This window comes from Dasypus novemcinctus, chromosome Y (assembly GCF_030445035.2).
Source record: "Dasypus novemcinctus isolate mDasNov1 chromosome Y, mDasNov1.1.hap2, whole genome shotgun sequence".
In the NCBI taxonomy this organism is placed as follows: Eukaryota; Metazoa; Chordata; class Mammalia; order Cingulata; family Dasypodidae; genus Dasypus; species Dasypus novemcinctus.
The window spans coordinates 22080029-22106411 of NC_092216.1; the positions used below are offsets into that span (position 1 = coordinate 22080029).

The window sequence follows — 26383 nt, forward strand, 5'->3', positions numbered from 1 at the left end:
ATAATAACAGATTTATTTGGTATGGTCTAAATAGTAAAGGACAACAAAAAATAATTTTCACTAAAAATAATAATATTTAGAAACAGAAAGGGAAACAGATCCCTTCTTCATAGTGTAACATTACATCTATACATAAAAGAATCCCTGGAAAGTTTTTCTAGGAATAGCTCTTACTATAGAATGGATTGAGAATAATAGTAAGAGGGGTCAATATCTGCATTTAGATCAAATTATCATCTTCAGGCATGTGTAAGAGATCCTTATGTGTTTGTGGTTGGAAAATTGACTATAACTGAGAATGCTCTATTTTATAAAAGTGGGGCTTTGCATACCTGTTTGTCTGAGAACATTTTACAGAATGGAGATTTCATTACAATGGCTCAGAGGCGGCGCGGAGTATGGATTCCAGTGCGACTGAACTGAATTTGGCAATCATCACCTGAGAGTCAACTGCTGTTCCATATGGCTCAAGAAATCCTGAAGCACTCGAAATGATTTGTGGGGCTGATAATAGCTGGCATATTAGGACTGATTGGTTTCACTGCAGCTGCCGCTACAGCTACTGTAGCCTTGCATGAGACAGTGCAGACTCAACAATACGTGCATGAATGGCATAAGAATGCTAGTGACTTATGGCATAGTCAAGAATATATTGATGGAGAATTAAACAGTAGAGGTAATAATTTAGAATCAGCTGTTTTGCATATTGGAGATCAATTGTATAATTTAAACTTAAGGGGATTGAAATGTGATTGGAATGAAAGTAACTTTTGTATTACTCCACTTGCTTATAATAATTCCATATTTGTTTGGGAAAAGATTAAAAATCATTTGATAGGTCATAAAAGTAATATGTCATTAGAGATAGAAGAATTACAGAAAAAGATATTAGAAATGTCTCAAAATCAGATTTATGTAGCTGAAGATAAGGATATCTTTAATGATTTAATTTCTCATTTTAATAAGTTTAATCCAGTAGATTGGTGGAAGTCTCAACATTTTTATCAGCTTTAGGAATAAGATTTTGTGTATTAATCTTGTTGCTGATTGTTGTCATTTGCCTGGGATGAGAAATATGCCGAAACCTGCACCATGCTGATGCAATGGGACAAGCTAATAATTTGGTACTTGCAAAAAATCTGATATAGTTCCCCATGGTCAGAGAACTTGGCTGGTAGTCAATGACAGGTAAGACTCTCAGAGGAGGGCAGCCTAAAGCAGGCACAGCCACCCTGACTAAAACAAAAGGGGGAAATTTGGGAAACAAAGGCATGCTGTTTCCATGGAAGCAAGTTACTTTCTGACCTCTGGGTCAGATATACGTGCAGGTGGCTAATCTCTCTGGGAAACATAACATTCCAGCAGAACCCAGACTTGATATCTCAAGTAACCTGGGCAACAAGATTAATGAGTATATTTGTTTCAATAATATAGTAGAACATTATGAACATTGGTAACTATCTAATTCACTGTGTTAGTAAGAATGAGGTAATGGGAATAGTTAGCTAGAATAGTTCCTGCTTCTCATGGCCTGTTGGGGTATATAAGCAAGCCCCTGAGATTAATAAATTTGTCTAATGAGCTTGAGACTTCAATGCTTGCAGATCCCCTGAACCCAATCTTTCTTTGCCCTTCATTCCTGATACCCTCGGGTCTGTCAACTCCGACACTCATTGTTACTCAAATGTGGCCTCTCTCAAAGCCAAACTCAGCATATTACCTCAGCTTGACTCCTAAGGATGAACCTCCCTGGCACCAAAGGATTACTACCAAGCACAAAGTAGCAATGCACCTAGAAAAAGACCTTGACCAAAAAGGGAAAAAAGGAAAGGCAAATGAGTTTATATGGCTAAGAGACTTCAAAGTGAGTGGGGAGACCATTACAAAAGTTACATTTATGTATGTATTCACAGGATCTCATTGACTACCACAGTAAATAATGCCTCAAATAGTGGGGTTCCTGAAGGTTCTTGAAACATCCATAACCTGGATGATAGGGTTCACAGCTCAGGAGTTTCGTTCCCTGCTAGTGAGCACTACTTTGGAATTCATGCACCTCAGTATGACAGAGATGGACTCAGTGGTGATTTCCCTCCATCTGTCTCACCTGCCCCTTATATTTGAACTATAGTTGGTACTAGTGCTGTAGAATTTGAGAGAGGTTCAATGATTTGCATATAGAAAGGCCAGGACTCAGGAATGATTTTGAGAAAGAAAAATGGTTTATTGATAGCCAGCTGGACTCAGGAGTTTCAATCCCGAGCCCCGAACAAGATTTTTTAGTCCCTTTTATACAGAGAGGAAAGGCCAAATTGTTCTTTTGTTTCAGTTCTCAATAGGCTTGAATTAGCATATATTTTCTACATCCTAGCTAAGCTTTTAGCATGGACTTCATATATTCTAGATAAGCTTTTAGCACATTTGGTTTGCATTTCCCCTGACTATTTAAAGTTCATAGAGTTTGCGTTGATAAACTGTTTCCTGGGACTGGAGTCATTGCCATGGTCACCAAGGGCAGGACTGCAGCCTCTCATCCCACACCCACAAGTCAAGACAGACAGCTTAGGTTAAGGTTATCTCCAAAGAGAAAAAGAGCCTCCAACCCATAGCCCACATCACTAGAGTTGATAGTTTATGCTGTTCATGCCTAAGAGACTTAAATTTTTCCACTTTCCATGTGCCCATCAGGCCCTGAATCTCAGAAAAGTTACATCACCTAATCTCTAGTTCATTAGACTCATCTACGACAACTAACAAGGACATGATGATGGACAATGACCATCCCAAGGAACAGAGAGAGTCTATAACTGCAAGCAAGATAGATCTGTCCATCTGCCCCCATGGGATCTAAGCCCCCTCTCAATTAGAGGCAGAGTTGGCATCACAATCCCAGAATCCTTAGGATTCAGGAATGAACGATGGACATGAGTAGAGTTACTGTTATTGTACCACAAACTTACTGTGAACTTACATCACTGATGTTGAGGCACTGGCCACCAGAGATTCTGAGGGGAGAGAGAGGGAAAAACAGTTGTATTATGGAGGCATTTGGGGACCATGGAATTGTCATGATTTTGCAATGACAGGTACAGGCCATTATGTATCTTGTTATAACTTACAAACTTGTGTGAAAGTTTAACACTGTAATGTAAAATATAAGCTACACTTAGTGGCAATGCTCCAATTCATCCATTGTAACAAATGTTCCACATTAATGAAGGATGTTGCTAATGTGGGAAAGTGTGGGAGGGGTAAGAGGTTAGGCATATGGGAATCCTCTACATTTTTAATATATTAGAACAGAAATAAATGAAATAGAGAACAATAACAACAATAAATCAACAGAGAAAACCCAACAAAATCAAAAGTAGATTCTTTGAGATCAACAATATTGACAAACCCTCAGGTAGAATAGAATTTTAAATAAAGAGAGAAGATACAAATCAATAAAGTCAGAAGTGAAGGGTGGGTGAGTTATGAGTGAGCCCACAGAAAGATAAAAAGGATCCTAAGTGGATTTTAAGAGAAACTGCATGTCAACAAATTAGACAACCTACAAGCAGTGGACAAATTCACAGAAATATATAAACAACCGACAATGACTACGAGGAACACAAGAACTCAAAAAACCAATCACACTTAAAAGAGACCTATTATCCATCAACAATTTCTCAAAATAGTTGTTGCTTTCATTACATCAATCATTAAGAGCATTTTCCTTATTTCAATATTAATAATAAAACAACAAAACAAGCAAAAATACACAACTATGTGATTCTACTGAATACAACTGATTATACACTTTGAATGAATTGTAGGCGTTGTTAATATTAAACAATAAAAGTATTTGTTTTAAAAAAAAACTCCCAAATAATAAAAGCCCAGGGCCAAATGGCTTCACAGATGAATTCCAACAAGCATTCTGAAAAGAATTAATACCAATCCTGTTTAAACTCTTCCAGAAAACTTAATAGGAAGATAAAAATCACTAAATATATTAGGAGACCAACATCACCTGATACCAGAGTCAGATAAACTACAAAAAAAGAAAATTACAGACCAATCTCTCTAAAGATATATACAAAAATTCTCAAGAAGATACTTGCAAATAGTATCCAAAAGCATATCAAAAGAATTATATACCACAACCAAGTGGGATTTATTCCTGGTATGCAAATAGTATTTCTATATATGTAAATCAATAAATATAATTATCATCACACTAACAACTTGAAGGAAAAACTACATGATCATCTCAATCGATGTAGGAAGGAATTCAGCAAAATCCACCATCCTTTCTTGATAAGAAACTTTCAAAAGATAGGAATAAAAGGAAATACCCTCACTAGGATAAATGGCATGTATGAAAATCCCCCAGCCAACATCATACAAGTAGAAAGATTGGAAACTTTCTATAAATGAGAATAAGAAAAGGATATCCCCTGTCACCATTGTTATTCCACAGTGTGCTACAATTTCTAGATAGAGCAATTAGACAAGAAAAAATAATAAAAAACATCCAAAATAAGAAACTAAAACCCTCTCTATTTACAGATGTCATGTTTCTATATTTAGAAAATTCTGAAATGACTATGATAAAGCCAGTTGACTTCATAAATGAGTTCAGGTAAGTGGTAGAATACATGATCAACACGCAAAAATCAATGTTTTGTAGACTAGCACTTAATCTAAGGAGTAAAAAAGGAAAAAAAAATCATTTACAATAATAACAAAGAAACTCAAATACTTAGGAACCAATTTATCCAAAGATGTCAGGACCTATGTTCAGAGAGCTACAAAACAATGCTAAAAGAAATCAATGAATACCTAAATAAATGGAAAGATATTCAATATTCATAGACGTTGTGACGATGATAATTCTACCCAAACTGATGTAAAGATTCAATGTGTAGCAGTTTGTTATTCTTTATGAATTCCAAATATAGCTACTGAATTGGGATTCTGAGATGATCTTTTCCTCTGGGCATATCAGATTGGATTGGATTCAGAGGTTTCACTTTCACTTGATAAACTAATGAGTAAGTGAATATACCATACTAATAAGGAATGTTGTTAAAGTGGGGAAGATGTGGGAAGCAGGGCTTATGGGAATCTCCTATATTTTTAAAGTAGCATTTATGTAACCTAAGTATCTTTTAAAAAGTAAAAAATAAAAATAAGAAGGCATGGGTGCAGAAAAAAAAAAAAAAGAAAGAAGCCTTGACTGGGTCATGTCACTATGAGGTAGAGTTCCTGCTCCCAGGAAGAGAACACAGGAAGCCTGAAACCTTGCAGATATCAGAAGTTACTGTGCTTCAACAAGTAGCAAGAGACTTTGGTGAGGGAAGTAACTTATGCTTTATTATGGCCTAGTAACTACAAGCTTCTACCCCAAATAAATATCCATTCTAAAAACCAATATATTTCTGGTATTTTGCATCAGTACCCCTTTGGCTGACTAATGTAATACCAATCAAAATTTCAACAGTTTAGTTTATGGAACTAGAAATACAAAAGGCAATTATCAAATTTATTTAGAAGGGTAAAGACATCCCAAATAGCCAAAAACACTCTAAAAATGAAGAGCAGTGTGAGAGATCTTTCACTTGAAACATATTACGAAGAGACTGGTCAAAACAGCATGGTATTGGTGTAAAGATGTATATAGTGATCAGAAGAAAAGAACTGAGAGTCCAGAAATAAAATCTCACCTCTCTGGCCAACTGGTTCTGTCAAACCTACCAAGTTCATGTTCCCAGAATAAGACAGTTTTTTCAACAAATGGTGCTGGGAAATAGCCAAAACAATGGCTTTTCTCATTCCCTATACAAGAATCAACTCAAAATAGAAGAAAGACCTAAGTATAAAAGCAAGGACAATAACACAACTAGAATAAAAGTGATGTTGTGGTAGGTGGTAGTTTCTTAGACCTTACATCCAAATCATGAGCAATAAAAGAAAGAATAAAAAAATGGCACTTGCTCAAAATTAGCACTTTTGAACTACAAAGGACTTTGTTAAAAGGGTGAAAAGGCAGCAAACTCAGTGGGAGAAAATACCTGGAAATTACTTATCCAATAAGGATTTAATATCCATGATAAAGAGAAGCTATAATGAAAAAATAAAAAGACAAGTAACTGAATTTTTAAAATTGGGAAAAGACTTGAAAACACATTTGTTCAAAGAAGAAACACAAATGCTGGAAAAACACACAAAGAGTGTTCTATAACACTGGTAATTAAGAAAATGAAATCAATGTTATAAAAAGATATAATTTCAATACCTATTAGAATGTCCACTATTAAAGGGAGGGAAAACTACAAGTGTTGGAAAGGATGGGGTGAGATGGGAATGCTCATTCACTGCTCATGGGAGTGTGGAATGGTACAGCCACTATAGAGAACCGTTTGGCAGTTCTTAAGGAATTTTAAGCTAGATTTGCTATGTGAGCCGGAAATAGCACTACAAAGTATTAATATATACCCAGAAGAACTGACAGCAGTGAGATGAGCAGACACCTACACTTCAATGGTCATAATGGTGTTATTCACAATTGCCAAAAGAAGGAAACAATCTAGGTGTCCATCAACTGACAAATAGAGAAACTGTGGTGTACAGATACAATGGAATATTATTCAGTTGTAAGAAGAATAAAGCATTTGATAATGTGGATGAAACTGGAGGTCATTACATTCAGTTACATAAGCCAGACACAAAAGATCAAATACTGTATGATTGCACTATTATGGACTAAGTATATAATGAAAACTCATGGAGTATATTAGAATATAGAAATTAGAAAGAGAACAGAATGGAAATTGAGGTTTATTCTGTACAGAAATGGGTAAAGAGGCTGTAGATCTTTATAATGAATAGAAATGGTGAGAGCACATCATAAAGTTCATTAATTAGCTGTGCTAATATAGAGGTTTAATGTGGTCAAAAGGGAGAGATTATGGTTGCATATATTAATGGAAGGAAAGTTAAAAATGTGGAACATGGGTCTGTATAGTATGGCAAAACCACACGTGAAGAATGAATATGGATAATACTGCATATATGACTGTGTTTTCTTGAAATTGAACAAATAAGCTGTTAGAAGATGTACATATCAAGCAAAAATATAGCCAGAGGAATTATGGACAGTAGTGTATAGTAATATATTAATAATCTTAGATTAAGGGTAATCAAAAAAGGAAATAAATTAAGTGAAGGGAAGTAGACAAAAATACTACATATTGTTTGACTCCACCTATACAAAATGTAACTACAAATAGATTAGAGAGATGGAAAGAGAACAGCAGCTATATGGCAAGGGAAGGTTAGAGAGACTAAGGGATGATAATTAAGGGGTAGAGTTTGGTTTTTGTTTATTGTTATTACTGAAACAATGAAATTGCTCTATTCCAATAGTAGTAATAATAAATGAAGTGATGAATGCACACCTATGTGATCATACCAAATATCAGAGACTGTATAGTGTGGATGCACAGCTATGCATTATTAACATATATCAATAAAACAGATTTTTCAAAAAATAAGAAGAAAATCTTCAGGGGTTGGAATGGTACTTCCCCTATCCTCCTCCTCACACTGGCGGGCAACAGTCCACATTCACCTACAGCTTCCTGGTTCCATATTCTGCAGGGAGGAGAGCTGTCAGTGGCAGCCGGAAGGACAGATCTATCACACTCACCCCTGTATTGCTGATCTGAGAATTCATTCTGACATGTTCTTGTGTCTGGAAGGGCAGTGAGACATCAAAAAGACAACCAAACCACAAATGTGTGAAGCAAGATATTAGTTAATATATGGTACAGGACCCCAGAACTGAAGGAATGAATACTTCGTAGGGGCAATCTGGAATATTCAAAGTGTCTGTGTAAATGCAGTTATTGGTAACACTATGAGCTTCTGGCTAGGACAAGATAAATTGCACAGAAAATAAATTAGAACACCCATATGTTTTCACCTTGGATAGTTCTTTAGGTACTATAAAAGGCTATGTAAATGCTGAAGGACAAAAGCAAGAAGAGCAAATCTGCAAGTTTCCTCTTTTGTTTTGTTTTTTTGTTGCTTTCTGGCATGCAGAGAAGGCTCTTTATCAACAATAGCTGAATACAAGATTAAGGAACAAACTATAATGAACAAATAAGAGAGACTTAATAAGAAAAATACAAAAAAAAAAAAAACAGAAAACAATGGCCCACTTAAAGTAAAAAACTGAAATGACATTCTTAAGAGAAGATTTTGGAAAAAACATACTTTTTAAATTTTTTTAATTTAAATTAAAGATGTGTGTTTACAAAAAAAATGCATGCAATTTAGGATTCCCATCCTATTAAAACTGCTCTCATGTAAATTTGTAAAAATTTATGAAAGCACATTTCTATAATTGCACTTTTAATGACATTCCATGTGTATAACAGGCTTCACTATTTGTGTTCTGCAATTCCATAAATTTAAAAATTTTTATCCAGTAATATATAGAATACAAAAAATTTCCCCTTTTAACTATATTTAAATATGTAATTCAGTGCCATTAATTACATTGCACTTCTCTCATCACAATTTATTACCAAAACATTTCCATATTTCCAAACAGAAAATAGGATAATTTAAGGCTTAATTAATGTCTCCACATCTACATCCAGTCCACTGGTATTGATTCTGCCTTTATGAGTTTGTTATATTTAATTCATTCGGTGAAATAATACAGTACTGTACTCTTTGTGTTCAGCATTTTCAATGTTGCCTGTATCACAATTTCATTCCTTTTTATGGGTACACATTACTCCATTATGTTTACATACCACATTTTCTTTATTCCTTCAAGGTTGATGGACAAAAAAAAAAAAGTTACTTCAGCCTTTGGCAATTGTGAACAATACCACCATTTCAACATCGGTGTGCAATTATGTGTTTGAGTCCTTTTCTTTTAGGTCTCTACCTAGAAATTGGATCACAGAATGTGGTAGTTTGAAGCTGGACGTACCTAGAAAAACATGTTCTTAAATTTAATCCATTCCTGGGTCCATGTAAAGGAGGACATTTATGATGAGACAATTTCATTTAAAGTGAGATACATTTCATTCAGAATACATCTTAATCCTATTGTCAGAGCCTCTTTAACGGGAATGAATACTGAGGGAGGAAAAAAAAGTCAAAGAAGCACTCTCCAACAATTTTAATTTTCAGTTTTTAAAATATTAATCTTAGCCATTCTAATGGGTTTTGTATTGACCTGTACATTGCTTCAGGGAGAAATGACATCTTAACAATATTTAGTCTTCCAATACATGAACATGGAATGTTCTTACATTTATTTAGGTACATCCTGATTTCTCCTAGAAGTGCTTTGAAGTTTTCTGAGTGTAAATCCTGTATAACTCTAGTTAGATTTGTTTCTTGGTTTCTTTGTCAGATTGCTTATTGTTTTGTGCTAAAAACACTACTAATTTTTGCATATTGATTTCGTACTTCACCCTTTCATTGAATTCATACTAGTTCTGGGAAATTTCTTGTGGATTTTTTAGAAGGTTCTGCTGCAGAATCATGTCATCTGCAAATAGGAAAAGCATTTATTTCTTTCAAATGTGGCACCTTCAGTTTAATTTTCAATGTCTCGAACAATATTGAATTACAGGGGTCACGGGGCTTCCTTGCTTTATTCCAGATTTTAGAGGGAAAGCTTTCAGTCTTTTACCACTTATTTTGTTGTTAGCTGTAGGTTTTTACATAAATGCCCTATTTCAAGGTGAGGAAGTGTCTTTCTATTCTTTGTTTTCTAAGTTTGTAATCAAGAAAGGAGCTATATTTTGTCAAATATCTTTTATCATGAATTGTAAAGATCATGTTTTCCCCTTTCATTCTGTTAATGTGGTGCATTAAATATGTTATTATGTTGAACCACCTTTACACACCTGGGATAATTCCTACAAAATCATGGTGTCTAATTATTTTTTTTTTCCTTTTTTATAACTCTTTTAAAGTACTGTTTGCTTGTATTTTGTTGAGGATTTCTGCATTTATGTATTCATTAGAAATAATGGTCTGTAATTTTCTTCTCATGGGATATCTTTACTGGATTTGGTTTTAGGATGATGATGGAATGTATTAATTTACTTTCTTATGTTGACCCTCTTTAATTTTTTGGAAGAGTTTCAGCAGGTTTGGAATTAAGTATTCTTGGATGTTTAGGAAAATTCTACTGTGAAGTCATATGGTTTTAGTCTTTTCTTTGTTGGGAGGTTTTCAATTGCTGATTCAATCTCTTCACTAGTTAAAGTTTATTGAACTATTTATTCCATTTCCTCCTGTGGTAGTTTCTGTGTTTCCAGGAATTTCTCGATGTCACCTAGAGAATACAATTTTGTAATGTTTCCATACAGGAAAATTAATTCTAAATATATCAAAGACCTAAATAAATGCTAAAAACACAAAACTCTGAGAAGACAACATAAGGTAAAACCTTCAGGGCCTTTTATTAGGCAAAAGACAAGACTACAGAAAGGTAGAAAATACTGCAAGTAATATATCTAATAAGCACTTCATATCCAAAATTTATTAAGAATCCCTAGAATGTAACAAGCAGACAACAGCCTAATTAAACAACATGAAAAGGATTTGAATACACATTTTTGCAAAGATTTTCAAATGACCAATACTCATATAAAAAGATGGTCAAAATCATAAGCCTCTAAGAAAATGAAAATCAAAACCTCAATGAGATACCACTTCACACCTACTAGGATGGCTATTTTTTATTGGAAAAAAAAAAGAATATGAAAAGCAAGGATATGAAGAAATAGGAACCCGTGTACATCAGTGGTGGGAATGTAAAATAGTGCAGACCTTGTGGAAACCAATGTGGTATTTCCTTATGAAATTAAATAAGATAGCAGTATGTTATGCAATTTCATTTCTACATATATAACCCAAAGACCTCAAAAGAGGGATTAAGTGGATATGTGGGGAAATGATGTGGTTCAACCAATTGGTTCCTATCTACCATATAGGAGGTCCAGGTTTTGATGCCCAGGATCTCCTGGTGAGGGCAAGCTGGCCCACACAGTGAGATGGTCCACACAGGGTTCCAGCCCACAGGGGAATGCCAGCCAACATGGAGAACTGGTGCAGCAAGATGATGCAACAAGAGAAACAGAGGAGAGAAAATGAGAAGACATTGCAGAACAGGGAGCTGAGGTGGTATAAGAGAGTAACAGCCTCTCTCCTACTCTGGAAGGTCCCAGGATTGGTTCCCAGAACCACCTAATGAGAATACAAGCGGACATAGAAGAACACACAGCAAATGGACACAGAGAGCAGACAATGGGGGGAAAGAGGTCGGGGAGGGGGGAGAAATAAGAAAAATAAATCTTAAAAAAAAAAAGAATATTTACACACCATTGTTCATAGCAATAGGAAGTTACTGAAAATGTCTACAGTGACTTTATCCTTTATATGTGACCATTTCCAGCTATAAACCTACCATTGTAATGGTTACTCTAGAGAAGTCTTACCTTTGTATATGAACATTTCTATTGATAGGGTGACCACTCCACCTTCCTCTGGTTGATAGCCATATGAAAAATCATGTAACTGATTTTTAGTATTCCCCTCTCCTGGATGTCTTGATCTCTGATAATGGTTTTACCTTTGTGATTCACAGACCACCACCCCCACACCTACCCCCATCCTTTGCAGCCCTTAATGTTTATTAATGAAAGAACCGGTTCAAACTCCACCCCAATTACTCATTGGCATCCTGGTGTTTTAAATAGAGAATTTCTGCAAATCTGGAGACAGTTTTGGCCACGAAGCTACTGTGTTCCATTGTTTGTGCAATTAAATGAACACTTCCTCTCTGAGTGACTGGTGTCTTTTAAATCCAGGAACTGAATTTAAAGATATACCAGGAGAAAAGAATCTGCTTTGACAGGAATCACTTTATACTGCTTATAGGAAGTAAAATTGTTCAGCCACTTTGGATTGGAGTTCGGGAGAATCTTTGAAAGTTTAACATATATGTACCACCCAAAACAGCAATTCCATGCACAGGTTTCTACCCCTAGACAGAGAAATAAAACCCATCAAAAGACTTCAGGATGTATACAGTAACATGACATATAACACCAAAAAAAAAAAAAAATTCTAATCTAGTAAATGGTTAAATAAAAAGTTGCTATATATACATGAGAATATTACTCAGCTATAAAAAGCATTTATTATTATATATAACAATGAAATTTAACATCAAAAACATGTTAAGTAGAAGAATATAGGTATAAAAGACTAAATGTTTTATCATACCATTTGTATGAAATTCCTTGAAAAGTAAAACTGTAGAGATGGATGGCAGATTAGTGTTGCCTCAGCTAGGGATATTGGTAAGAACTGACTGAAGAGAACAAGGGAACATTTAGGGGTTAGGGAAATATTCTAAAACTAGTTTGTTGATGGATATTCAACTGTATCCAATGTCAAAATATAACTTTATTCATTGAAAGTGGGTAAATTTAATAGTTTGGAAATTATCCTTAATAAACTAAGCAAAAAAAAAAAAAAAAGGATCATGCCATTCATCAATTCAAAGCACTCCTACAGTTTTCCTTTTTTAAGAGTAAAATCCAATGTCTGTATAGTGACTCACATGGCTAAACAAATTCTACAGTCGTGTCCTCATTAGTATAGTGGTGAGTATCCCCATCTGTCAAATCCTACATATCACATTACTACCCAAACCTTCAGTTTTCTCAGATTACTCCTGGTTTATACTATTTAGTTAAGTGGCTTTCTTGTTTCTCCTCAAATCAGCTGAGGACCCACTGCTCCTTAGTTATCCCAATGATCTTCATTGGTTTGTCAGCAACTCTTTGAAGTATTTAATCAAATGTCAGCACCTCAGTGAAGCCTTTCCTGATCTTGCTCTTTGTTATGATAACTCTTGAATGTTCAGTGTCCAGAACTCTGTACCTCTCGTCTCTGACAAGTTTTGACTGTATTTCAAGAAAAAACGTAAAGTTATCAGATATGTATGGCAGGGGATGGATAAAAGGATTGAAAAGTAACTGCTAAGCATTAGGGGGTTTTCTTTTGGGAGTAATGAAAATGCAAAACATTTACGGTAGTGATGAATACACAATTCTGTGATTACACCATCTTATTCCTCCATAAAAATTAATAAAATTAATCTTAGTTTTAGGGAAAACAAAATCTATGTAGCAGCATAACACACTGAACCGTAAGCTAAATCATGAACTAATATATTATGAAAAAGTGTTTTCATCAATTGTAACAAATGTACCACACAAATACAAGTTGTGATAATTAATAATACGGTGCTATTTGGAAATCCTATATGTTACACATGATTTTTCACAATTACTTGAATTTAAAAAAATACTTAATCTACTTTTTACTAAATGACCTACAACAACACTGTTTAGAATGTGTTCCAGCAAGAAGCTACATATTTCCTCTATGGTTGAATAATAAAGTCTCTACATGTAATATGCTAGAATTTTAACCATCTGAGTCTTCAATTCCACTCTGGGCACTCACTATGGAAATAAACCCAAAAAATACAGAAGAACAACTGCATAAAAATGACACATCATAGTGTAATATACAGAAGTAAAAGGTTTAAAAACAAAGTAACAATGGAGCAAATATATCATATATCTGATAAAAAGGACATTCATGAAATTCTAGACTCTAAACTAAATGCTCACATTTCATACTCTTAACTTCACTAGCCTCATTTTATCTTTCCTTTCTCCTTCCAAATTCCCTCAATTTTCTGAGACTAATATCATGGCCCCCCTAATTACTCAGCATTCTCATACTTACACTATTCCTTGTAATTAACGGTAACTGAAACTTTATTAGTTTTTCACCTATTAGCATGAACCCATAACACTCAGCATCTGGTAAATAGGGAATTGTGAATATATAAGTATTTCAGATTATCCGACATATTATATAAGTATATTAATTTTATAGTGAGTAAACACATAGTAACACTTAAAACTCTCATATAATTATGAATTGTTTAAAATAGTTTTATAGATAAAATCAGTTCCTAATTTTTTTCTTATTCCTCCAAAATGTACACATATCACAGGAAGAAATATTCTATGAGAAACTAACAAAACAGCTAGTGTTGGTGTTACCTGAATGGAATTAGATAGCTGTTTTCTCCATGGCTCCTCTGTACTGCTGGTCAAGTTTGTGCAGTTATGGGTAGATTGAGTGTGTTTCGCTGTAGGTAAGGCACATTTCCATCACTTCCATTTCCTTTTATACAATTACTGCCTATCAAAATAATTTCTGAACTCCCTAGCATTTTGGATGTGCTGCAAGGAACACAGCCTGCAGGAAAAGGTCCATTGGACAAAGGCTGCCCAGGACAAGCAGGGCGAACTCCAGGGTGAGAGATGCTAGGCTCTCTGGTCACAGCAGCATGTGGCTGCTGGCCTGAGATAGAGTTTGGAGGCAGTGATGAGTCAGTTACTGGCCCGTTAGGAATTCCAGTAGATTGTAAGTAAGCAACTCCTGTTTGTCTCATGTTCAAAAACAAGAAATAAAACCTGCTTGTGTGACTTCAAAAATATATAACCAATTTCTTTCCAATTTTATTCTACATTTAATTACTCTATGTTAAAAAATATATACACTGTGAAAACAAGAAATTATGTTCATTTTTAGCTATCACACTTGTAGAGTAGAGCAGAAATCTGTTTAATTTTATAATCAAAGGAAAGACCATTTATTAACAACATAATAAAAAAAAGAAAATAACTGAAAATTAAAAATAATGAATCAGAAATTTATAAATCCTTTTCTCACTATCTAATGAGGGATTTCTAAATTCCATTCAATTGTACATACTTGCCAAAGCCTTTAATCCAACAAACCTTAAAATGTTTCCTCCTAAATTTGGGATATTTAATTATGAAGTAAATAAAAATTCTAACTGCTTACAATGCATATCAAATATTACATAAAACATAGTAGTGCCCCAGGTTTTTTGTACTAAATTAATTTATGACAATTTTCTCTAAAAAGCTCTGTCCACTATTATTTTAAAATGTTCTGATTAAAGAATTCTACAGAACGCTGTCAGAAGGTAAAATGAATCATTAACATACAGGGATAAATTTTAGAATATAAATGCTATACACACTTGGTGTTGCTGCATTAAGACAAACTAACTTTTTAACTGTCCCAGCATCAGTTTCTGTGCTGGATTTAAATTATCTCTATTCACACGCAGCTGTTTCAAATGCTAGAGAAAGAAAAGAAGAATATTATGAAACAAATCTAATGAATATCATGTTATAAAACAAACCCTTATTGATAAAACTCAGAACTTTTCTGGTCAAAGATAGTAATGTCTGACCAATAATTTTCCATGTCTTTTCTGAAGTCTGAGAAAAGTAGGAAAAAATGAAAAAATTCACCACCTGAACAAGGGTGCACTGTGAAGTTTGAATTTCTAATCTTCACATAGAAAGAGATTTAAGTGTTAAGTGCTTAAGGCAGAATTGTTTATAATACTGACAATGGAAATGATGTGGATGACCCATAACAGAATTCTCACCAAATAATGGATGCATTAATATACATACTGAGTCTGTATAATGTATAGACATAATAAAAGCAGAAATGCTCTACATAGACATGGGAAGGTCTCACAGCTACATTCTTGAGGAAAAAACAAAGTCCTATCCTATACACTCATAAGGCATTTTACCTTTCATTTATAGAAGAAAGTCAAAAAGGAATATATGAGGGAAAAAGGTCATATATGTTTATGCATGCACAAAATACCTCTGGAAAAAAATAAGGAACTAAGAAGACTAGGTGTATTTGGCAAAGGGAAATATGTGGCTAAGAGAAGGAACTTTAAAGAGGTTCTACCTTATATATCCTCTACTTTCTAATAGTTCTTAATAACACATGAATATATTACTTCTTTATGAAATACAAAACACAACAAGCATAATTTCTGACACTGGAAAATGGAGGCTCATTTTAATTATGTATACACTTACTTAATTTACTGCCATTCAAATTTTAATAATTAATACTGAAAGAATTAAAGTGCCTCTACTGCTTTAACATAGAAATAGAAAACTCAGAATAATATCCTTACCTGTAATTTCTGTGGTGTCAGACACCACAAATGAACTTGTTGCTGTTCTGGAGCATGTGAAACAATATGGCCACTACTCCAGGTATCAGAAATATTCTAAAGAAAAATTATTTAAAAAATTAAAGACTATTTGGCTAAATCCTCATAATAAAAGTAATGACTAGTGGGAAATCAAATGACTATGAATTGAGTATATATATTTAATATTCACTTGGGTAAAAAGGATTTATTATTTTAAATAAGTAATAGGATAATACACATAATCAATTTGGAAAATTGTACATTTAAAACATGTATTGATTCCTTAAACTACCCAAAAAGGTTCATACCTAAACCATTACCAATGTATCTAAGGAGGCTGTCCATTAACTCCAACATTCATTTTATTTCATTGTTATAAATTATAGTGAAAAGTATGTTAGGATTATAAAATCAGGAAGATAAATAATTATTTGATAAACTTATCCCCTACTTTATTTATTTAATAGAATGCTAAGATTCCGGGATAGAAAACCTTTTAAAAAAGAAGCAAGTTAGTTTAAAATCTTTTCACTCCCTAATGTCCACAAATTTAAAGCACAGGACAGGTTGTCTACTACACTATCTACTATCTAGTACATAACCTCAGGAGTGTTGGAGCTTCTTTATTGACTGGAATTTTTTAGTTTTTCTAAAGTGCACCTATACCTTTGTTGGACTAAATGTTCTTTTCCTCTTGACAGGACTGCACAGGACATCTACTTGGCTAGAAGTCATCATGTGTACTGGCAAGGAGTGCTGTGAAATTGGCGCATGATTGAGGCCTAATACAGGTTCAGTATTTGGATGATGAGGTTTAAAATCCTAAGAATCACAGGGGAAGACAAAAACCTGGTTCTGGATATTCTTAATTCATTCCTTTAAACTTGTGACACTTATAAGCTGCATACTTTTCAAAGGGATGTGGACATAAGTGATTGTAAATATTGAAAATCAAAATCAAAGGAATCACCAATGGAAGAATGTTATCTACTTAGAAAACCACATTTTGCTTTGTTTTTTAATTAACCCCTAAAATATTTTTATTGAAACCTTAATTTCAAATGCATGAGAATAAAAAAGCTTTTAAACTTGTATTCAAATTTCCTCCCATATTGGAGGGAATTTTATTTTGAATTCATTATCTCTTCACTTAAATAAAAGATTTTCTAGACTTAGTAAAGTAGGTTGACCACTAGAGAATGAAAAAAACCCTTAAAGCTGGGCACCTACAGAACTTATTATGTCACTTCTCACCTGCTGTACTGTGTTCAAGGCACCCTGCCTGGAGGAAAGCTTTGTGGGGATTGGTAGGCTCCATACCTCCTCTATACTAGGAAGTAATTTTGTTTATATTGTGGAAGGTTACACAACTGACCCTAGGAAAATTTATGTAAAAAGCAAATTAATACAAGCCCATTTGAGTAAGAGCAAGTGAACTAAATCTCCGTCAAGAATCTAGCTGCTTATTTTGTTCAAAAAGAAACAGATTCTAATTTTGGGACTTTGAGAAAGATGATAGTATAAAGACCAGGCAGAATATACTTTGTGAATATGAGAACAAAGCTGAACTCTTTTACAGAGTTCTCACAGGCATCTTCACACAATTTCAAGCACAAGTAACAAATTGTGTTTGTTTCTTTAAAATGTGTTCCTGAGTGTGATGGAACACTCAGATGTGATCTTTATTCACAAGCCTATCTGGTAACTTTTACCAGACTGCGGTTGGTGCTGGGGTTTAGTGTATACTCAGGGGACCTGAATCTCTCAACTGTCCATGTGATAGCCAGGCCCTGAACCTCAACAGACTTGCAACTCCTACCATCTGGTTTAATGAACTTACTCCAGCCGCCTAAAAGGAAGTGAAGAAAGTCAACCACCACATCAGGGAGCCAAGAGTGCCTACAACTGCAAGCAGGAGAACTGCACCCATCATCCATGTGGAATCTAACCCCCTCTTGATTATAGAGGTGGAGCGGACATAAACATCCCAGGGTCCACAGAATGGAAGAACAGAGTATGCATTAGAGTAGACTTACTGTTATTCTATTCTGGAACTATTGTGATTAGTAATGGAAGAAAATGTAGCATTGATGTGGAGAAAGCAACCATGGTAGCCGCTATGGGTAGGGAGAGGGAAGAAGAGATATCATGTGGGGGCATTTTCAGGACTTGGAATTGTCCTGGGTGGTACTGCAGGGGCAGTTGCTGGACATTGTAGGTCCTGCCATGGCCCCTGGGTGGACCGGGTGAGAGTGTAAACTACAATGTAAACCATTGCATTCACCAAATGCAATGAATGTGCCATGATAATGAAAGAGGTTGTTGATGTGGGAGGGCTGGGGTAAGTGGGGTGGAGGTTATACGGGGACCTCATATTTTTTTAATATAACATTAAAATAAGTAAATAAAAGAAAAAAGAACAAAATTATCACAACTTAAAAAGTAAACAATGTACAGACAAATTAAGTAAATTCTTACCCAGCAAAAATGTAAATGTGGAAAAATGTATTTTAAAAAAATACCATATCTTATTTAAAATATAAAAATAAAATAATACCACAAACTATTACAAAATAAGAAAACAAGTTATTGAAATAAAAGCACAGCTAAACAAATATTCCAGCCACCCTCCTCCTGACTGTGTATCATGGAGAAAAATGTGTCTTTTAAAATAAGCTATTTTAAAATAATACCTGTAAATATTTAAATCTTCCTGCAAGGGCAAAGCTATTATGACAATATTTGCTTCTACTTGCATTTAAATGGCATTTAATGGCATCCTGAGGTTGGCTGCAGAATGCATACAGAATGCTGAGATCCATCCAGGCTGCAGAATGCCCATAATCTAATTGTACAGCACAAATAGGTGCCTGTAGGGCATCCATAGGCTGGTTTTGCTGCTGATACAGTACAGTGGAAAGAGAAATGAAGAATAGCTGACTAAATATGACTACTTGATTTTATATTACAAATTATATAGTATTATCAGTGAATATTCCTTGTCTATCAACTAAACTTCTTAAATAGACTTACCCTATTGAACACCAGGTATCTACACTTGCTTCTGATTGATCAATAGATTGCCTGCAAGATATGAAGTCATCTTGAACCTTTCTAAAACTTGAATAGCAATTTGGTATGATGAAAACAGTCTAGAAACAGAGTGGTAAAAGTTACATAAAATTGTTGACGTACTTATTACCTAAGGGTTGACCAATGAAAAATGGTTAATATAAGTTTTACATATTTTACACAATGAAAAATAAGTAAAATTTATTTTAAGAAAAGAGGGAGAGATTTAAGATAGACACCTTGATAAGCAAAAACTAGAGGAGATCAGCCATATACAAAGTGCAGATGAATATGTACGTTGAAAGGCAAAGATATTACACAATAAAATTAAGCCACATGAAGAAATGGAGATTTCAGATTTCCTGTAGGGTAACAACATGGGTATATGTAAATACCAGGTTGATAGTATTTTTTGGTTTGTAACTTCACTTTTTTTTCCTAAATGAATTAAAAAGTAAATATATGACTGTAAGGTAAGTCATAATGTATAAAAACATGTGCCTTGTGATAATAACTTCATAAAGGTGGGGGAATTGAGAGGTACAGAAACACTGCATAAATTATTGAAATTAAGGCGGTATCTAAACAAGTGTTTGTTAAAAGATTTAGGATGTTAAATTTAAGCCCATAGTAACTACATAAATTATTATATACATTTAGAGCGACAGAATTGAGAGAATGGGTGCTAGGGATGAGAGTCAGGGGTAATGGTGAGTTAACACACAGGGATTCAGGATGTCCATCAGGGAAGAAGGGGAAGTTTTAGGAATGAAAGGGTGAGGCTTTAGCAATACTGCAAATGTGATTAATCCCACTGAATGGTATGCTTGGGAGTGGCTGAGATAGGAACATTTATATTATATGTATGTTCTCACAATAAAAGAAAAGGAAACAGCAATTAAAGAGACAATGACAATTAAGTGCAAAACTTGATCCTAGATGGAAACTAAGAAAGGAGGAGGAAAGGTTCCAAAGAACATTATTGGGACAAATGAAATCAGTGGCATATAAAGATTGTAAAGTCCTAATGAAAGAAATTGTTGATGTTGGAAGAGTGGGGGATGTGGGGAGTAGGTATATGGGAATTTCTTACATTTTTTAATGTAACATTTTGTGTGATCTATATCTCTTTTAAAAAAATAAATTAAAAATTTAAAAAACCCTGTAAAGTTTATATCGATGTTAAATTACTTCAACTTGATTAAATGCACTTGGATGGTTACATAATTGAAGATATTTGTTCCATATGAGAGTATTATATCTTCAAGGAGCATAATGTACACAATCCATTCTCAAATGTTTAGAAAATGGACGGATGGATGGATGGATGGATAAATAGATATAGCACTTGTGGCAAAACGTCAAAAGAAATAGCAAAGTTGGAAATATGTTCAAATTGGATAGGTGTTTGGGAGCTGAGGCAACTTCCGGGGAATTTAAAATTCACCTTAATAACTTGTACAATGGAACTTGGGAGATTAAATCTAATTTTCTCATTTAATAGGTTAATGAAAATTAAGATATCAACTGGTTTATATGGAAAATCAATAATTACACAAATAGTCTGTGGTAAACTCATAACTTGAATCCAAATCTTAGCTCTCAGGCACTGATCTTTCCACCATACCAAAATACAATCTGATGGTAATAAAACACATAATCTATCAGCTTCATCTACATTATATATGCAGGTATACAAGCAGAAAAAAATAATAATAGTGATATCTGAGAAGACTGAAACTTTAGGATTCTTACTTCAATACTCCAAGTAAGGAAAGGCCAAGTTATTTTGGATTGCAAAAATCTATTATTACATGAACTTTCCCTGCAAACCCATTTTCTCAATTTAAGATTTCAAGTAGAACTGTGGCTGAGATATATGCTTAATGCACGTATTTCCACAGTAAGGTGCAAAACTGGTAATCACAATTAAAAAACAAGTTTCTTCAAGTTACTAACAGTCTTCTGGCTATAAAGAAATCAATTCTCTTTTCTTTTATGTAAATATATTAAGAAATGATAGAAATCAGAGTGAATGTAATTATTTAATAGAAAAATCATACAAGTGATTTCTGAAAGGACAAAGATTTTTTAGAAACCAGCAATTCTAGTAGGATGAAAACAAAATTTAATGAGGAAAGTAAGAAATGACTCACTAAAAGCAATTCATCCTATTAGAAAGTACAAACAAAGCTGGTATCAATTTTACCTCCCAGAAATCTTATTTATTTATTTATTTATTTATTTAGATATCAGATTGAACCTGACCCTGAGACCTCATATGTGGGAAGCCAGCACTCTGCTAGTGAGCCGCATCAGCTCTCCTAGGTTGTTGGGTTTTTTTCCGGTTATTTTTTGCTTGTTGTTTTCTTTCTTTCTTTCTTTCTTTTTTTAGGCACTAGCAACTAAACTCAGTATCTTCCACATGGAAAGCTCAACCACTTGCCTAATATCCACTCCTGAAATCTTTTGTTTTAATGTACTTAAAATATTGAGTCACTGGCCAGATTATACTACATAACATTTTAGACTGAAAATCAACTCTCAAGCAGAAATAAACAAAGGCACACACAGTATCTAGTAAGTATCACCTTCCAAGGAAGTAACAAGATTGGCCAGAATTAATCTCTGTCTCCAGAGACCTTTGCAGATATTGAATAGCATTGCTTTCCTTAGTGACTTTGTCTCCTAGTAGATCTATGATGCATCAAATCTAAAATAAAAACATTAAAAGCAATTATCCCTGATACAAATATTGTTCTAGTTTTAAGAATATGAAGCAGTAAAATTAAAATATTTCAGTGAATTTATTAATTTAGCTTGAATTACAAAGCCAAAATTGGAAACTATCAAAGTTATAGGAAAGTGCCCAAATTTTTGCTTAATAAATACTTACAATTCTGGCTATACTACATGGTCAATCAAAAGACTGGATGATGTAGTAGTATATATGAAACCATCAAATTAAATAAGAAGCAATATTTCAGTTGTGAATAAATTAAATTTCACCTCTAATTATATAGGATATATAAAATAAATATCCCTTATTTCTATTTTTAAAATGGTAGCTATGCTACAGAAAACATGGATTATGAAACTATATATTAGTAAGACAACAATACATTTGTATTCTTCCTTGCTCTTCCTTTAATTCTCTTGTTACTATTAATAAGAAAAAGACCTGATGAGACTGAGACCTAAAGGGAAATGTTTGTGTCATTGGCAAACAGCCAAAGAGGCTCAATATACAAATAAAATCAAGTAGGAAAGTATACTTATGTTCATCAAAGAATGTAGTTATAAAAGCACCAAAAGCTTCCTTTTATATGCTCTGAAATATAGTTTATAGTCTAATATAATGGATATTCAGACACAGATGATACCAAAATCATTCAATCTATTTCTTTAGTTTCAAAGGTATGTGCATTTTTCTTATGACACATTTTTTTCAGTAAAGCAGGAATTCATAAATACTTAAAAGAATAATTTGCATTAAAATTTTATTAGAATGAATGACCTGTCTATTCTACAGTCAACACTTCATTTCCTTAACTAACAATGAACATACAAATGTTTCTAGTGTCCTAATAAACATTTCTAGAGGTTTAATTGAAAAAAAACTTAAGATATTCCTCCATTTCATATCATAATACTTACATCAAAATCATTCATTTGATATACATTAATATGAAGAAAAAGGAATATTCTTAACTGTTTTTGAAAGTACAAACAACATATATACATTATGAAAACATTCATAATTCCATAATTGGTTAAAAATTATGAATGAACTACTAGCTCATGTAACATTTAAAAAAAAAACAATAAAAAAGAAAAAAACTGAAAAAAGAAAATATAAAAAGCACTCAACAAAAACAACAAGGCACCCAAATATTAAATATCTCCAAGACAGCTAAGCAACAAAATAAACAGTTGGGAATATGAGTACTAACGTCTGACAGATAAAGAGAGAATTCTTACGGCTAGCATTCCTCCTTTATCTTACATTTGAGAACAAACTGCTTTGAAAAGCTACAGTGTTAGATATTTTATAATTTATAGTCGTGTTTCCTATAATTTACATTTCAACAAACTATGAAAAAAATTTAACACCCACACAAAGGCTATGTGAATAATTTTAGTACCTCTAGCTTCCAAGCATGGTAAGCTCAAGGAAGTACTTTAATTCCTCCTGTGGTCAAGTGTTGGGGGATAAATTTGGGAATTTCAAAGGATTTGCTGTAGGAAGCATTGTAGATGGATATTTGATGGGTTCAGATTAATTACACCAACAATGGATAAAGAATGGAAAAACATAACACATAAATCACACATTTGACATGCATGTTATGTTAGAGACAAAGAAAATAGCAAAATAATGTCAACTATAAACATTAAAAAAAGATTTCTAATGAAAATTGCCTTTGAAGGAGAAGGGTAAATAAATATTGTTCATCAGAAGAAAAACCTCCTCACATTAATGTATAATTAAAAGTAAATTTTATATACCTAACTGTTATAATACCATAGCTTTTACTTGTGAAGGAAGGTTTTCTGTCATCAAAAGTTGTTATAGGCTTCCACTGCAGAATGATATTTCCTTTAAAGATTAGAAAGAAAAGAAGGAATTGGAGAAAAACAAAATGCTTAAATCTTTACACAAAAACCAACAAATTCATGGCCATGATTTAGTGAAACAATGAAGTCAAATAAAACAAATGAATATTATTTCAAAGAACTAGCTAGTAAATTTGGATTATCATAATAATGATCATCAAAGTTTCAAGCACTAAAAAAACATAACTGATAGTAAAAGTGCTCATTTTAATTTATCACTGGATATTTCTTTAACTCTAATCAGGCATGGGTAATAGGCCATGTTTCAAATATCTATCAGCTAATAAAACACAATGAGCACAAGGTATCATCAGAATATGACATTTTAATAAGTTGCTATATCCTATTGTTACAAAAGAAATAATTTAATTTGCATCCTATTTTATAATATTCAGAAAACTATGTATTCTTTATACAAATACTTAATTGGTCCAGAACCCTTTCAAAAAAAATTATTATAACACATGCCATGACAGCTTACAAAATTTAATGAAGGTACAAAAATAGTTAAAATTAAAATTGGGAAAAAAGGCAGTTTTGTGGAATAAAATATTCTAGGAAATTATTTATAAACTTTTATGAGTTTAAAATGTTGTATTTCCCACAGATATGGTCTAAGAATGTTCTTTTAAGGTTACAAGGAAATCTCGAAATGATTCCATTTATCCACAATTCTTCCTCAACAAAAAATGCTACTAAGACTAAAAATCACTACTGCAACAGCAAAAGTTTAAGATGTATACTCCAAAACAAAGGAAAAGCTAATAAAAGCAAACCTGGTAAATGTTATCTTTAAAGTATACTTGGCAAAGTGTGGGAAGATGAAGTCAAACTAACAAGCTGAGCTCAAAGCTCGCATGAAAACAATAAAGAAAGCCCAAAGCTGTCTGCAGGAAATGTTTTGGTGCTCAGCAGGCCAGGACAGCATTACACAACTCCCAAAAAGGTGAGAGACAGAGACAAAGAAGCCACAACATCAAAAATGAGCTACTAAGCCCCCATGGTGACTGGAAAGGGATCCCCTCCTCTATCTCCAAGTTATAAACTGGGGTAAAATCCATGGCTTACCACAGCTGACTGAGAGAAGAGACGTCTTTCTTTCTGTCAGGAGTTTCAAAGGAAAAAGAAAGGGGAATAGAGGTGCTTTTCTTCAGAGTTTGGAGAGTTTGCCTGCTTTGAATCTCCACACAGAAAATCCCAGACTGAAACACCTCCTTGGAGAGGTGCATTCACGTGCACCATCTCCTGGATGGTCTGGAAATTGCATGAACAAATCTGTTCTCAGTTCACTCTGTATTCTAACCCGAGGAGAAAATCTGAACACCACTAGTGAGTGTGTGGTCTGATTCTGATAACTTAAATTGTGCAATTATAAAGACAGAGTTGAGCCAAATATCAAAGAGCTGTGGGGAAAAATACATAGGCGAAATAGAGAAATTGACCATAAGAGTAAATTCACCAACATTTTCAGTTGCTTAGACATTGGCAAGACATTACAAGCCATACTAGGAAACAGGAAAAGATGGCCCAAGATAAAGAACTAGCCATTTGGAAACTTCAGCTGTGCTGTCAACTTTTGAAAAGCTATCCCAATTGTACATGGTGAGTTGGGATTATACATAAATTAACAAGCATATTGATGCAGAGATGTTAAATTTAATCTTTTTCCATTGTAATGTACTGTATTAAATATGTTTGGTCTTATCTACATGGGTTTTATTATAGAAACTAATAAAGTATTCTTTAAATTCTGTGGGGTGGCGGGGGGAGGGGGCGTGTTGTGGGGAACTAACCAAATACCCTGAGCCGATATAGGAGTTAAGACAATTAATCACTGATAATCACACAACCCTTAAATCAGTTCAAAGAATTTAAAGAAAATACCACTAATGAAATAAATAATATTAAAACACTGGTGAGCACAGACACTGGGTGAACATAAAGAACAATTTGAAAGCCAACACAGAAAGGTAACCAGCTTATGGGAATGAAAGGAAGACATAATGGATGACAATAAAAATACATTAGAGACATGTAAGAGCAGACTTGAACTCCTCAAAGACAGAATTAGTAATTCCAAGACAGGACATCTCAAATGGAAGAGACAGGAGAAGAGAAAGAGAATGGAAAAAATAGAACAGAGTCCCAGAAAACTGAATGACAAACTAAACTCTGAAATATTTACATTACTGGTGTTGCAGAAGAAGAGAATTTGGGAAAGGGGCAGAAAGAATATTTGAGGAAATAATGACCAAAACTTCCCAATCTTTACAAAAGACAAAAATATCAGTATCCAAGAAGGGCAATGCACCCCAAACAGAATAAATCCAAACAGACCTACCATGAGACACCAACTATTCAAAATGTCAAATATTAGAGATAAAAAGAGGGTTGTGAAAGCAGCAAGAATAAAAACAAAGCATCACATACAAGGAAAAGTCAGTAAGATTAATTGCTGACTTATCATCAGAAACCATGGAGCTTAGAGGAAAGTGGTAAGATGTATTTAAGGTA

At 33.7% G+C, this 26383-nt stretch overlaps 1 pseudogene; it reads right to left on the reverse strand.

The window, feature by feature from the left end:
* Window positions 1-26383, reverse strand: part of LOC139438284 (lysine-specific demethylase 6A-like) — a 58998-nt pseudogene that overhangs the window by 22059 nt on the left and 10556 nt on the right.